Consider the following 16,773-nt stretch of genomic DNA (forward strand, 5'->3'; position numbering starts at 1 on the left):
CTGGAGCTTACAGTTGAGGGGAATGGGGGGAGGGAAGGAATAAGCATTTATTAAGGGCCTGATATGTTCCAGACACTATGCTAAGTATTTTATAAATATTATCTCACTTGATCCTCACAACAATGCTGGGAGCTAGGTCATATTATCATTCCCATTTTACAGCTGAGAAAATGGAAGCAGACGGAGTTAAGTGACTTGCCCAAGGTCACACAGCTAGCAAGTGTCTGAGGTCAAATTTGAACTCAGCTCTTCCTGACTCTAGACCCAGAGCTCTATTCACTGCACCACCTAGCTGCTTCAAGAGGGTTTTATGACATGGACACAAATAGCAGTTCTTACCAGTTACCCAGAACCAAGAGGGCTAAACTGACATGGATCCAGGCTTAAAGGCTTAGCATTCAACAAGACTCTTTTCTCTATGATGTCTTTATGGCTTTTGCCTTTACCCAGATCCTCTCTCTGGGAAAATCAAGACACAGCTCATTTTAGCTTTTCTCTTTGGGTCTTAGACTCCATTCCTGGAAAACAAACAAACAAACAACCCCAAAAAACTCAAGGCTCACACTTTGCATTTAAATACAAAATACGTATTCCTGGCCTGCAATGAACAGACAAAGATAATAATTCAATCTCTTTGAGAAGCAATAGGGAATATATATTACCTTTATACAAATGCTGGTTTTTTTGTTTTGTGTTTTGTGCTTTGGGTTGTTTTTTGTTAGGGAACAAGGGAAGGGAAGTGTCTATTATGTGTTGGGCACTGTGCTAAGCACTTTCCAAATATGTCATCTGATCCTTATAACAATCCTGAGAGGTAGATGCTATTATTATCTCTATTTTAAAGATGAGAAAACTGAGGCAGGCAGAGGTTAAGTGACTTGCCCAGGGCCACACAGTTAATAAATGTTTAAGGCCAGATTTGAACTCAGGTTTTTGTTTTTTTTTTAAACCCTTCTTGCCCTCAAATGGTTCAGTTTCAGTACCTTTAAAAGAACAAAGTCACCAAAGGGGAAAGTTTCAGTCTCTTTAAAAATGGGTTCAGCAACTACCTGAGGTCACAGAGCTGTAAGAAGCCTGTTACTTCTGAGATTCAAGCTCACATCCTCTCAGCACCAAATCTAGCCTTCTTTCCAATTCTAAATTCAACCCTTACTAACAAGATACAATCAAAGCCCCAAACAAAGGCTCACCTCCCTGGGACCTCACCAAATTGATCAAGAGACTCATCTCATCATCAACAATAATAATAGTAATGCACATATATACATATACATATGCATACACACACACACACACACACATATATGCATGCACAAAGTACTTTCACATCCATTATCTCCTTGGCTCTCCCCAATTACGTTATTGGGCAAGGATAAGCTATCCTTTCCATTTTGGAGATGAAGAAACAGAAGCTCAGAAAGTTCTAGGTGCTTGCCCAAGGCCTGGTCCAATGTTCTATGACACCACATGACCTTGCAAAGCTCAGCCAATAGCATGAGACAAGGCCTAGATGGACTTCCCTTTTGTAATTAACAGAAAAGAAGCATAGACATAGATAGTGTCTATTCACTGGCCTCAAAGCTGCTGAAGGAGAGATTCTACTGGATATGGGAGGGTGGAGGCCCAGAGAACCGGAGAGAGGAGCAGCTTTCTCCCTCCCTACCCACCTACCCTCCAGGGCAAGGCTGTGCCTATACTTGCAGAAATCTGAGTTCTCTTTCTCTATCCTTCCCAATTTCTTTGATTTATACCCCTATATTACTTGGCGAATTTGTTTCCTCTCCCTTCAACAAAGTTGGAATAGTCATCCTGGGTCCTTCCTGTTTGTAGTAAGACTGCACATCTATATAGCCTGGAGTAGACTGAGCCTGGACTTGAATGCCAACACGATCCTGGCATTTAGAGATGGAGAGCAATAGTGTGACATGATTGCCTGAAAGGTTCATGTATCATTACATTATACTATCAAGTGCTCAGAATGTGGCAGATAGAGAATCATCTCTCTGTCCCCTGTCCATCCAACTGTAAGCTCCTTGAGGGCAGGGAATGTCTTTTGCCTCTTTTTGTATCCCCAGCACTCAGCACAGTGCCTTGCACATAGTAGGAGCTTAACAAATGTTTATGGATTGATTAATTGATTGCCCTGGTCTAACTACATCTGGAGTGTACTGGGCTCAGATCTGAGCACCACATTTGAGAGGAAACATGGACAAAAAAAAAATGTTGGTCAGAGGAAAATGACATGGATGATGAAGGGATTCTCCGAGGAATCTGACACAGTCCAAGAAATTCTAACCCCCTAGCTATGAAGTGATGTTTTAGGAGGAATAATGAAAAAAAAAAACTAGGAAAGTTAACCAAGGATTAGGCTCAATACCCCTGAACTAAGGGGTTGAACCTAGTCTAGGGTTTACACTACAGTTTTACATTAGGGTTGGTAGAGGATAAGTCGACCTCAATAACCTATACCCCTAAGAGTAGGAATGACGTTTGTGATAAGTAACACAGTGGATAGAGTGCCAGGCCTGGAGTCAGGAAGACCTGAGTTCAAATCCAGCCTGAAACACTTACTAGCTGTGTGACCCTAGGCAAGTCACTTTGCCCTGTTTGCCTCAGTTTCCTCATCTGTAAAAGGAGCTGGAGAATAAAATGGCAAACCACTTCAGGTTCTTTGCCAAGAAAACTCCAAATGGGGTCAGGAAATGATTGAACAACAATAACAATAATAAATGCCAGGCACTATACTAAATGCTTTACAAATATTATCTCATTTGACCCTCATAATAATCCTGTGAGGTAGGGATTATTATTATCCCCATTTTACAGATGGGGAAACTGAGGCAAACAGAGGTTCAAGTGAATTCCCCAGACTGAGGCCAGATTTCAACTCAGGTCTTCCCAACTCCAGGCCCCAGCACTCTATCCTCTGTACCACCTAGCTGCCCCCTAGATAACTATCTTCAAATATTTAAAGGGCTGCCATCTGAAAAAGGAATTAGGCTTATTTGTGTAATTCCAGAGTGCAGAAATGGCACCAAGAGACAGAGGTTACAGGGATGCAGGATTTAAGCTAACATCTTCCTCTTCCCTTCCCCTCCCTTCCTTTCCTCTCCCTCTGTCCACACAGGGTATCATACCTTTACCTATGGCTATTCTGCCAAAGGAATATAAATTTTGGTGGCTGGAACCTAGCAAGATATCTTGGGGTTTACACACTAGATTTCTTTCCTAAGGACCATGCCTTAAACCCAATTCACTCTGGCTCTCATTGATTGGCCAATTAGAGGTCAGTGGTCATTGTTTGGGCCTTGATGGTTCAGAACGAATATAAATAATAATTGTTTCTGTTTTGGCCAGAAACCCTGAGGGTCTTCCCTTCCCTGAGTGATTTTTTTTTAAGTAGGTAAAAGGGGCCATTCCTTGGTTCATTTCTTTTTCTTTTCTTTTTTAAAATTTATTTATTTATTTTTAGTTTTCAATATTCATGTCCATAAGCTTTTGAGTTTTAAATTTTCTCCCCCTCCCTTCCCCTTCCCTCTCCCCAAGTTGGCATGAAATCTGATATAGGCTCTACATACACATTCATACTAAACATATTTTCACATTAGTCATGTTGTAAAGAAGATTTAGAACCAATGGGAGGAACCACAAGGAAGAAGAAACAAAACAACAACAAAAGAGACCAATCAGTATGCTTCGATCTGCATTCAGACTCCATAGCTCTTTCTCTGGATGTGGACAGCATTTTCCATCATGAGCTGTCTTAGATCTTTGTATTGCTGAGAAGAGCCAAGTCTATCAAAGTTAGTCATCACACAATGAGGTTGCTACTCTGTACAATGTTCTCTTAGTTCTGCTCACTTCACTCAGCATCAGTTCAAATAAGTCTTCCCAGGTTTTTCTGAAGTCCACCTGCTCATCATTTCTTATAGCGCAGCAGTATTCCATTACATTCATACACCACAACTTGCTCAGTCCTTGGCTTATTTCTTATCAACCTCAATCACTGAATGGGCATTGCCTCAGTCAAAATGAGAACTTGGAAAGACCTTAGCTTAAAAAGGCCAAGGTCTTCCACTGCATCAGGGCCATCTCCATTCATCCTGATCTGTATCTTGCCCCTAGATAGACCCAGATGGCTCTGGAGGAGAAAGTGAGGTTAGTGACTTTGCACAGCCCTCCCTCACTTAAACCCAATTCACTTGCAAGTCATGGACATCACCTTCCTGATGTCATGGTCCTCGGATTTCCTGAACACAGGTTGCCTAGACCCTTTGGTCTTGAAATACCTTTTCACATAACATTAGGAAGAAATAGAAAGTGGCAGAGGCAACCAGCCATGTGCTCAGTATCATCAAGGCTCAGTAGGAGCCAGGGTAGCTGCTGTCTCCAACCCCCCTGACACTCCCAGCTTTAGGGGAGGCAGTTCAAAGTAGTCCTGCTTCTCTTGAAGCTACAAAAGAAAGAGATCAAAAATGAGGTGGGCTGACCCTTTCAGCAGACCCTGAGTCATAAATTCTTCTGGCTTCAGAAGCCATTTAGAGGATTCTTCATCATCACAGCATACAAACCCCTGAGTCATCATGACTTGAAACAAGCTTGCCCCCAGCTTCTGTGTGGTAATTTAGACTAGAATCAGTCAGGGAATATCTGGGATGTGCCAAGGATTGGTACCCTTAGGCCAGTCCACCCCCATTACACTTAAAACTTCAATACCTTGAAGGACATGCTATTATTTGTAGTTTTATTCATTGGTTTACATATATGTAAGTTTAACAGTGGAACCATGGCTACAGCACTGGACCCAGAGTCAAGAACATATAAGTTCAATTCTGGCCTTAGACACTTAGTAGCTATATGACCCTGGGTAAGTCATTTAACCTCTGTCTGCTTCAGTTTCCTTATAAAATGGGGATAATAATAGCACCTATCTAAGGCTGTTATGAGGATCAAATGAAATAATTTTATAAAGTTCTTTCCAAACTTCAAAGCTCTATACAAATGCTAGCTATCATCATCATCATCATCATCATCATCATCATTATTAGCACATTCTTTATAGGATCATACAATTCAGAGCCCCAAGAGATCTCAGAGGCAATTTAATCCAACTTCTTCACTTTGCAAATAAGATACCTGAAGCTTTGAGTTAGTCAGCCAATAATCATTTATTAAGCATTATGTGCTAGGCATTATGATAAGCACTGAGGATCAAACAAAAGGTAAAAACATGGTCTCTGCCATCACAGATGGTGCTAAAGAAACTTACCCAAGATTGTTGTTGTTGTTCAAGTAGTTTTCAGTCATGTCCAGCTCTTTGTGACTCCATTTGAGGTTTTATTGACAAAGACACTGGTGTGGTTTGCCATTTCCTTCTCCAGCTCATTTTACAGATAAGGAAACTGAGGCAATCAGGGTTAAGTGACTTGCCCAGGGTCACACAGCTAGTAAGTGTCTGAGGTCAGATTTGAAGTCAGGAAGATGAGTCTTCCTGACTCCAGGCTTGGTGCTCTATCCACTGTGCCACCTAGCTGCCCAGGTTACATACCTAAGGTCACATTAACAGTAAATAGCTAAGCTGGGATTCTAACCCAGGTCTTTTGACTTCAAATCCAGTGAGTCAAGTGGTCTTTTTGCTTCCAGTAATGGAAAGTATCAAAGGACAGTTTTTTTACACTTCTGTGGAATTCTCTCTCCTCATCTCTACCTCCTGGTTTCCCTTGCTTCTTTCATGTCTCAGCTAAAAGCCCATCTTCTATAAGAAACTCTTTTCAGTCCTCCTCAATCTTAATGCCTTCCCCCTGGGACTATCTCCATTCACCCTGTCCATATGTTGTTTGGACATAGTTGTCTGCATGAGAGGCAGATCAGAGCTGGTAAGAGTGAGAAAGCTTCACTATCTTGAGACTTTTTCAAATTCTCTTCAAACTTTGAGTCACTTTGAGTATTTCTGGATGCCAGCTTCAAGAGGGAAGATGGAAGAGACCAACTCTACTTCAGGTACCTGAAGGAAAGAAAAGACTCTGGGAAGACATGGGAGGAGCTGGAAGTCTCCATCATGTACCTATCCCCAGCTGGCCGCAGTAGAGACTTACGGGAACATCCCCTTGGGAGAGATCTAGGATTCTCTTCTGGTTGAAATTGGTTACCTTGTTCCCAACAGGAGAGCCCTTTCATTCTGTATTGTCCAGCACACACACACTTTCTCTGATTTCTGTTTTGTTACTAGTTTGCATAAACAGGTTTTCTTTGATAACTGCTATGTTCATTGTGGAAAGGAGTCAAGCCTCAGCTATAGAGTTTGGCGTCCTCCTTGCCCCCCATTTAATGAAATAGTGATAATCATTTAATCTGATCATATCCCCTAGATGAATAATATTTGAGGGAGCAGACAGATATAATTCTAGCCCACTACTCTGCCTCTCTAAGGAGAAGAGATTGTCCCCAACCTCTTGCTTCCTCTTCTGGCAATAATTAAAGTCTCAAGGGGCAGCTAGGTGGCACAGTGGATACAGCACCAGCCCTGAAGTCAGGAGGACCTGAGTTCAAGTCCAGTCTCAGACTTGACACTTACTAGCTGTGTGACCCTGAGCAAGTCACTTAACCCCAATTGCCTAAAAACAAAATAAATAAATAAATAATCGAAGGCTCACTTGGATAAAGAGGAGGGGTGCAGGGAAGGTAGAAGAGGCTAGAGACGTCTATTCTGCCTTGAAGCCACATAATACCCTCTACACTACATTGGAGGTACAGCCCTCACCACACACACAGAACCTTGCTACAAATGCTCATTGACCAACTGAAGCTAGTACGATAGTAACATTTTTTTTTAGGCAATTGGGATTAAGTGACTTGCCCAAGGCCACACAGCTAGTAAATGTCAAGTGTTTGGTCTGAGGCTGGATTTGAACTCAGGTCTTCCTGACTTCAGGGCCGGTGCTCTATCCACTGCGCCACCTAGCTGCCCCTCCGATAGTAACATTTTAATAAGAACATTCTACACTTAGCTAATGCTTTTAATGTCTACCAAGCACTTTCTTCACAGCAATCCTATGAAGTAATGCAAGTATTATTATCCCCATTTCCAGATGAGAAAACTAGAGCTCCAAGCTTGGTTCTGATCACGTCATTACCCTACTCAATAAACTCCAGTGGCTCCCTATTTGTCTTGAGGATCAAATATAACAGTAATAATAAAAATAATAAATAATAATAGCTAACACTTATATAGCACTTACTATGTGCCAGGCACTATGCTAAGTGTTTCCGAATTATTATTATTTGATCCTCATGACAACTTGGGAGGTAGGTACTATTATTGTCCCCATTTTACAGATGGGGAAACTGAGGCACAGAAAGGTTACGTGACTTGCCCAGGGGTCACACAGGTAATAAGTGTCTGAGGCAGGATTTGTACTCAGATCTTTCTGACCCCAGGATAAACTCATTTGGCACTCAAAGCTCTTTACAACTTGACCCCAACTTTTGCAGCCTTACTACTCATAACTCCCTTCTACATACTCTAATGTACAGCCGAAAGGACCTTCTCTCTGTTCTTTCTAGACACTCCATCTCTTTGCCTCTACCCACATTTTTAAAAAATATATTTATTTTTAGTTTTCAACATTCGTTTCCATAAGATTTTGAATTCCAAATATTCTCCCCATCTCTCCCCTCCCCCTCCCCCAAGACAGAGTGCAATTTGATATAGGCTCTACATATACACTCATATTGAACCTATTTTCACATTAGTCATGTTATAAAGAATAATTAGAATCAAAGGGAGAAATCATGAGAAAGAAGAAACAAACAAAAAAAGGAAAAGAGAGAGAGAGAGAGCAAATAATATGCTTCAATCTGCATTCAGACTCCAGAGTTCTTTGTCTGGATGTGGAGAGCATTTTCCACCATGAGTCCTCTGGAGTTGTTTTGGGTACTTGCATTGCTGAGAAGAGCTAAGTCTATCAAAGTCAGTCATTGCACAATGTGGCTGTTGCTGTGTACAACGTTCTCCTTGTTCTGCTCATTTCACTCAGCTTCAGTTCATGTAAGTCTTTCCAGGTTTTTCCTGCTCACCATTTTTTTATGGAACAATGATACTCCATTACATTCATATACCACTTGTTCAGCCATTCCCCAACTGATGGGCATCCCCTCAATTTCAAATTCTTGGCCACCACAAAAAGAGCTGCTATAAATATTTTTGTACATATGGGTCCTTTTCCCATTTGTATGATCACTTTGGGATATAGCCCTAAAAGTGGTTCTACCTACATTTTTGCTCCAGCTCTTCCTCATTCCTAGAATGCACTCCCTCCTCATCTTTAACCTAAGAACCCCTAGTTTCTTTCAAGACTTAGCTCAGGGGGCACCTAGGTGGCGCAGAGGATAGAGCACTGGCCCTGAAGTCAGGAGTACCTGAGTTCAAATCTGGCCTCAGACCAAACACTTGACACTTACTAGCTGTGTGACCCTGGGCAAGTCACTTAACCCCAATTACCTAAAAAAAAAAAAAGACTTAGCTCAGGCACCACTTTCTAAATGAATCCTTTCATGATCTCTTTAGTTACTGGTACCTCCACTTCACCCCCCAAATTACCTTACGCATGTTGAATTTGTCTCTAATAGAAAATAAACTCTAATTAAGAGTAGGCACTCTTTCTCTCTTTTGGCTTTGTATTGCCAGCACTTAGCATGGAGTCTGGCACCTACTAGGCTCTTAAAAATTGCTTGTTGTTAGGGACAGCTACATGGTGCAATGGATAGAGTACCGACCCTGAAGTCAGAAGGACCTGAGTTCAAATCCGGCCTCAGACCAAACACTTGACACTTACTAGCTGTGTCACCCTGGGCAAGTCACTTAACCCTAATTGCCTTAAAAAAAATGTTTGCTGTTATGTGACTTGCCCAGGGTCACAGCATCTGAGATAAGTGCTAACCTAAGACTCCTGACTAATGAGTCTAATGCCACATCAGCTGTCTTTCTCATTCTCTTTGGGTGGTCAAAATGAGAAAGGACTTGTATCATATAGAAGATGAGTAAACACTTTGTATTCAATATATAACAAGTAATAGCTGGGCACAGAGCAGGGCTACAAATAGGAGTTCCTTTTAAGGAAACAGTCCAGAAGATGGAGGAGGGAGGTGGAAAGGGAGAAGGGTGACATATTCATGGAAAAGGCCTAAGGCACTATAATACCTTAGGGAAATAAGGGAATCCATATGAGAGGATTAAATAGGACGACTGGGAAGAGTGGGGAAAGGGGGCTACTGGTCTCCACAGCAGACTCAGTTTCAGGCAGAAAGAGCAGCCATGCTGTCCTAATCAACCTTTTACTGAGAGAATAACCCTGTGAACAGAGTAAAGTAAGAGACAAACCCAGAACTTCAGGATGGGTAAATTATCTGCTTTCTAGACTAAAATATAGTTCCCAGAGTGAGCAACAGATTACAAATGAGAAGGTTTCCACTTGCCCTTTTAAAAGTGCCTGACACTTGCCACCAGCTCTCTAGCTGAGTGGAGCAGTCCCAAGCTTCTCTGAGGATACAACTTTGCTTCAGCCCGTTCAAATGAGGAAGAATTTTCTTGAACACAAAGACTAGGCAGGTTATTTGACGGAGGGGTCTTCTGGATAGGATGCCTTAACTAAAAAGAGTAACTCAAATGGAGGAGGAATTTCAAGTTTCCTGAAAGTCTGAAGAAACAGAAATTTGGGCTTAGGGAGGTAGGGGGTTTAAGCCGAAGCATTCTACACTTAAAACATTCCATGTAGGTATTTGCTGACTCTGTCTACTCTTAGGGCCTACCCTGAATATGCCCACCTCCAAAGGGCCACTCAAGGGGAAAGGATCAGGCTAGAAACTGAGAACCCGGGCTCTCCTCCTCGGTACCAGGAGCTGTGGGAATCTGTTGTCTGAGAAGGGACGGAACAAATTGCTCTTAGTCCCCATAAGCTCTTTTTTTTTTCTTTTTTCTTTTCTTTTTTTTCTTTTTTTTGGGCTAGGCAATCAGGGTTAAGTGACTTGCCCAGGGTCACACAGCTAGTAAGTATTAAGTGTCTGAGGCTGCATTTGAACTCATGTCCTCCTGACTCCAAGGCCAGAGCTCTATTCACTGTGCCACCTAGCTGTCTCCCCCCCCCCCAATAAGCTCTTAAGACCCTCTAGTTCAGTTTGGGTCCTGGTAACCCAAAGCCAACCCTTCACCTCTCCTCTCCTCTCCTACCACCTCACTGCCTTGCCTCCAATACTTAGCAAAGCCATATATTACCACTGCTAGACATGGGAGGGTGGGAGGAGGTGGGGAAAGGAGACTGGGAAGCCAAAAGCTCTTGCTTTTGACATTGGGACTACTAACATCGGCACTCAGCCAGACGAGTGGATAACACCAGAAAGTGGGGGAAGGGAGGAAAAGCCACCTATAGAGAACAGCAGGAAGGAGAACAAGGGAGTGGGAGTTACTTTTTCAGATGGGAGCTAGCACGTGAGCTGGAAGTAGAGATGGAGGGGGAGTATTTGCACTTTGCCAGGTACACATATTAGCAGAACCAACCTGATGGGAGGAAGTATTTGTATTTTCCCAGGTGCTTGCATTAGCAGAACCAACCTGAGGAAAGGGAATATTTGTACTTTTCCAGGTGCATGCATTAGCATGGCCAACCTGATAAAGGCAAAACATCTAGATCACGTGATTCAAGGGGTCGAAAGGGGGTGGGGAAGAAGAATATTGGTTTTGGAGAAGACTTGGATTCAAAACCCAGCTCTGTTATTAATTACCTGGATGACTTCAACAGGCCTGTAAAACAAGGAGGCTGGATTAGATGATCCCTTTCCAGCTCTAAAAGTATGACAATTCCCCCACTTGAAAAAAAAGAGTATTTCCCCATTGATGCCCAAAATTCTATCTCATTTCTCATTGTCCTCTTAAATTACAAACTTTTCTGGAAGAATTAACATTAGTCTAGAATAGTTTGTCAGATAATTCCTTCTGATGAGAAGGGCTTGGGGTACAGAGGTCACCAGGGCAAAGAAAAGGGAAGGGTGGGTGATCAAACACCACAGTTACCTCCTTCATGACCCTGCCAGAGAACAACTCCACGGGGCCCAGTGAAGGGGGCGGCCTCTGTCCACTGCACACACCTGCAAGCCAGGTGAGCTTTCTCTCACCTTGCTCGGCCCTGAGCTATCATGCCCTCCCTGTCCTGTGCCTTGACAGCAGTGTGCTGGAGCTGGCTCCTACAGGCTGGCTAGAACTGATTATTAAATTTTCAGCGAGAGCATTTATATCTTGGAAATTAGCAGATGCTACAACTCAAGAGTTTGATTTGCTGTTTTGTGGCTTGTGTAGATTTTAAAAGGCGATGGAAGGTTAGCTAGGTGGAGAAGTGGATAAAGCAGTGACCCTGGAGTCTGGAGGACTTGATTTCAAATCCAGCCGCAGACACTTACTAACTATGTGACTCTGGGCATGTCATTTAAACCCCATTACCTCCAAAAGAAAAAAAAAGTGATGGAAAAAGTCTTAATAATGCAGATTAGACTTAAAAGTGTGTCGAGTGTCATTTCCCCCGTCCAAGACCTATTTGTTAAACATACTACTGGCGTACCCCTAAAGAGGAGACGTTTGTGAAGAGGGTTTGCCAAAGATCATAAATCCAGTGGGAACCTAGAAGGTCAGATCTTGTCACCCTTCCACTCAATAAACTCCTGTAGCTCCCTATCACCTCCAAGATGAAATACAAAACTCTCCGTTTGGCATTCAAAGTCCTTCACAGCCTAGCTTCCTCCTATCTTTCCAGTCTTCTTATACCTGACTCCCAGACACATACTCTTTGATCCAGCAACACTGGCCTCCTGGCTGTTCCTCAAACAAGGCACTCCAGTTCTCAGTTCTTGCCATTTTCTCTGGCTGTATCCCAAGCCTAGAATGTTCTCCTTCCTCATCTCCACCACCGACCTCCCGGTCTTCCTTTAATTCCCAGCTAAAATCCCACCTTCTACACAAAGTCTTTCCCAGTCCTTCTTAATTCTGGCATCTTCCCTAGTTAATTATTTCCCATTTATCTTGTATACAGCTTGTTTTGCACATATTTCTTTGTTTGCTCCCCCCCATTAGATTGTAAGCTCCTTGAGGGCAGGAACTGTCTTTTGCCTCTTTTTGTATCCCTAGCACTTAACACAGTACCTGTAACATAGTAGGTGCTTAATAAATGTTGACTGATTGATTGAACCTCAAGGGCCATCTATACCAACCAATTTTATAGCAGAGGAAAATGAGGCCCAGAGAGGTTTATTTACAGAGCTGATACACACCAGAAATGAAATTTGAGTCTAGGCTCCTCTGACTCAGAACCAATGGTCTTTTAGCAGATAAAATGCTTCATTTTCTAGGCTAAGGGAGAAAAACAAGGACACACACACACACACCCCCCAACAACAGCAACAACAGCAGCCTTATTTCTCAAATATACACTGAATATAGAACTGAGTCAAATTTATGAAGAGCAATTCCTCAATTGATAAATGGTCAAAGAATATGAACAGGTAGTTTTCAGAAGAAGAAATTAAAGCCTTCTGTAGTCATATGAAAAAAATGCTCTAAATCACTATTGATTAGAGAAATACAAATTAAAACAACTCACACCCATCAGAAATAACAAATGCCGTGGGGAATGAGGGAAAAATAGGTACACTAGCTGGTGTAGTAGTGAAATGGTCCAACTGTTCTGGAGAACACTTTGGAACTATGCCCAAAGGGCTATAAAACTGTGCATACCCTTTGACCCAGTAGTACCACTGCTAAGTCTGTATCCCAAAAAAGATTACAGAAAAAGGAAGGACCTATTTGCACAAAAATATAGCAGCTCTTTTTGTAGTGGCAAAGAACTGGAAATCTGGTGTGTGATTGTGATGGAGGACTATTTTGTTATAAGAAATGACGAGGGGGGTGGTTTCAGAAAAACAGGGCAAGAACTATATAAACTAATGCAAAAACAAGTGAGGAGAACCAGATCATTGCACACAATAAGAGCAATGTTGTAATGATGATCAACTGTGAAAGATTTGGCCACTCTGATCAACATATTGATCCAAAGGACCTACGATGAAAAAATGCTATTCACCTCCAGAAAGAAAACTGATTAACTCTGAGTACAAATTGAAGTATGATTTTCTCACTTTATTTTTCTTGATTTTTGAAAAAATATGGCTAATGTTTTGCATTTCATTTTACTGACCTTCTCAGAGCAGGGGAGTGGGGGAAGGAGGGAGAGAATCTGGAACTCAAAATTTAAAAAGAAAAATGCTAATAAATAAATAATAAATTACAATGTTAAAAAAAAAAGAATTAGCCTATGGGCCTACCATGTTTAGCCCCAAGCTCTATACCATTCCCTCCCTTGGACAGAAACCTTGGACTTCACACCATTTCCTATTCTTCCAAACTGCCTGAGACCAGTCTGACTTTCAGCCTCAGCCCCAAGTGCCTTTGTCACTGAAGTCACCTGATTACCCCCACCCATTGAAAACATCCCCTTTGTCCTTGTCCTTCCATCCCAAACATCTGTGCCATCCCCATACCTATATAAAGAACATCAGCAGGTGTTGAGACTGGAGCCTGGAGAAAAGATGCAAAGATGCATGCCCTTGGTGACAACAGGAACCTTTCCCTGTAGATGGAGCTGATTTTGAGTTCTAGCCTCAAGTTGATAATAAAAACCTGTAGAACCAGACCTGTATGAATAATGTATTTCAGGCCCTGATGCAACCCAGACCTCTTCAGAGCAAGCCCTGTAAATAATTAATAGCACCAATGGAGACTTACCTCACACAATAAATCCCTGCTGTGGTTTGATTGACTCTTTCGATATGGTTAAAATGAAGAATTTCCCCAGAGACTGGGAATTATACCACAGGCTCTCTTCCTCCACCTTCACTTTCTCTTTTGTCAGACCAAAACAGGTAAAGGAGAAAACAGTAAATGTTTCTAAGTTCAATATGTATGTCTGAACCTCCTTTTCCCACCACCATCCCCCCCATCCTCTTCTCTGATGAAAGAAGGTAGCAGCCAAGTACCAGGGGCCCAGATCACTGTCATCAGTGCAGAGATGTTGTGAAAGAGGTAGTAAAATCCTAGCCCATTAGTCAATGGCTGGGTCATCGGAGCATAGCTTAAGAGTGCCATGGGACCTCAGAGGCCATCTCGTCCAGTCCACTCATTTTCCAGATGAAGAAACTGAGGCACACTGAGGTTTAGTGATTTGCCCATGATCACACAGGTAGACAGTGTCAGAGGTGGGATTTGGGCCCAGATCCTCTGACTTCAGAACTCTTTTCACTGTCCTACTCAAGCCAATCAAGGAATGTGAATTTCAAACAGAGACAGTCTCTCTTCTTTGACTGCATTAAAAGGTAAGGCTATATCAGAAGACAGAGAAAAGAATTTTAAAGAAAAGAACTTTCCTGTGTAAAAGTTTAAGTTAGAAAAGTTGGAAAGAGACCCTCCTGACCTTCTCACCTGACTTCTACTTTCTCCTGCTCCTGTTCTCATCTGGAAACAAACAGAATGTTTTCATCTTATTCCCTACTTTCATTACGATTTTCAAGAGGATTTGGATGGTATCTTATCTAAATGTCCTATCTCATTCAATGTATAGAACAGTGATATGTACATAGTAGATGTTTAATGTGTGTTTGTTGAATGAATGAATGGTTTTGGAGGAACATAAATACCATTTCAGGAATAGTGGACTGAGGCATCAGAAAGCATCTGGTAAACTGAAAAAATCTCAGTCCTGGAAAGAATCTTTCAACTCTGTTGTCATATTACGCATGAGAAAGCTGAGGCCCAGAGAGGTTAAGTAATTTACCCAAGGTCACACAGCTAGCCATTACCAAAACCATCAACTCTCCTGACTCCCAGTCCAGGATTATTTTCATTATACCACACACATCTACATTGTTTCTTGCCACTTTGTTCCCTGGAGTTGTTGTTTCTGAAAGTAAGACAGCTTTTTTTTTTTCACAGAATTTTGGCTACAAACAGTCTAAAAAGATCTTGAGCCTGGCATATGATAGATGATCCTACAAAAGATTAACTACTGCACCAGAGTCCTATGCCTTCCCTAATCATCCTTCCTGCCCTTTACAGTTTCTCTCCCCCTCCTTCCCACCTTCCCCCACCCCTCCACCCTCTGCCCAAGACATTCAGTCTTCTTATGTTCTGTCCTCTTGACTGTCCTATAAAACCTGTCTTAAAGCCTTGGAAAGGTTCTGATGACCTATTCACAGTGAAGAAAGGTTCAGTGCTTCAATCAGTCACCCAGCACCTATCCAGCACCAAGAACTAGGTGCTGTGGATACAAACACAGAGAATTAAATAATCCCTGCCTGAAAGAAGTTCACATTCTAATGAGGGAAAGAACAAGTACATATAAAAATATAAAGACAGCATAAATAAAAAGTTAATAGATAGAAAGTAGTTAAATATAAGGTAGTTTGGGAGGGAGGGTGTTAACAATTGGAAAGATCAGGAAAGGCTTCATGTCAACAGGATGATGGTACCTGAGTTTCCTCTGAAAGACAGAGGGACTCTACAGGGAATTCCAGGGAATTCCAGCACCTAGCACAGTGCATGGCACATAGTAGGTAATTAATAAAGCATCAATTATGGAAAACATAAAGGACAAAGATATGGAGACGGGGAAATGGAGTGTCTTGTGTGAAGAACAGAAAGAAGGCCAGTCTGGATGGATGAAAGAACATGGGAAGGGGAATATGTACATTGAGGCTGGAAAGATAGGTTGGGGTTAGGTTGTACAGGGTTTTAAAAATTAAACAAAAGAGTTTATATTTTGTCCTAGAGGCAATATGAAGCACTACAGTTGGTTAAGAAGGGAATCACATGGTCAAATCTGCACTTCAGGAAGATTATTTTCACAGCAGTGTGTGGGATGACGAGTGGTGAGAACTAATGAGGAGGCTGTTGCAATTATCCAGGTAAGAGGTGATGAAGGCCTGAATTAAGGTGGTAGCCATTTGAATGGAGAAAAGGGATCATGTTTGAGAGATGCTGTGAAGGTAGAAACAACAAAATTTGTCAATCAATTGGATACGGGGGCCAAGGGAAAGTGGGGAATCCAGGCTAATGCTGAGATTGTGAACCTGAGGCAGAGGAAAAGTGCTTTCAACAAAAATAGAGAAGCCTGGAAAAGGAGAAAGATAAGTTTAATTCTAGCTATGTTGAGTTTAAGATGTCTCTGGGACATCCAGTTTGAATTAATTGGCAGGACAAGCTCAGGGGAAAAAATTGGCTCTGGAAATATAGATCTGGGAGCTGTCTACACAGAGATAATAGTTAAACCCATGGGAGCTGATGAGTTTATCAAGAAAACAGTAGGGTTTCTCATACTTTTGGTGCTATGGATCCCTTTGACAGTTTGGTAAAGCTTATGAACACCTCAAAATAATGGTTTCATGATTGAAAGAAATGCTAAATTTCAGTTCAAGTTACTGAAAATAAAGATGTAAAATTTTCCCATCTAAGTTTATAGGTTCCTTGAAATCTATCAAAGACCTTACAGAATGAGGAGTCTGTGGACCCCAAGTTAAGAATACTTGGTATAGAGGGAGAAGAGAGCAAAAAAAATAAAGAAATTGAAAAATTATACTTCAATCTGCACTCGGAGTTCATCAGTTCCCTCTCTGGAGGTAGACAGGACTTTTCGTCATGATTCCTTTGCAATTGCCTTAGATCATTGTCTTGAGTATTTAAGT

At 41.8% G+C, this 16,773-nt stretch overlaps 1 long non-coding RNA gene across 1 annotated transcript; it reads right to left on the reverse strand.

The window, feature by feature from the left end:
- Nucleotides 1–5,149: 5,149 nt before the first annotated feature.
- Nucleotides 5,150–15,117, reverse strand: LOC110198311 (uncharacterized). Its single transcript, XR_002321712.2, has 3 exons — nt 13,823–15,117; nt 13,579–13,717; nt 5,150–6,004 (listed from the first exon to the last, which is right to left on the reverse strand). It is a non-coding gene; the product is annotated as an uncharacterized LOC110198311 (long non-coding RNA).
- Nucleotides 15,118–16,773: the final 1,656 nt, after the last annotated feature.

This window comes from Phascolarctos cinereus, unplaced genomic scaffold (genome assembly GCF_003287225.1).
Source record: "Phascolarctos cinereus isolate Bilbo 61053 unplaced genomic scaffold, phaCin_HiC Scaffold_4;HRSCAF=312, whole genome shotgun sequence".
NCBI lineage: Eukaryota > Metazoa > Chordata > Mammalia > Diprotodontia > Phascolarctidae > Phascolarctos > Phascolarctos cinereus.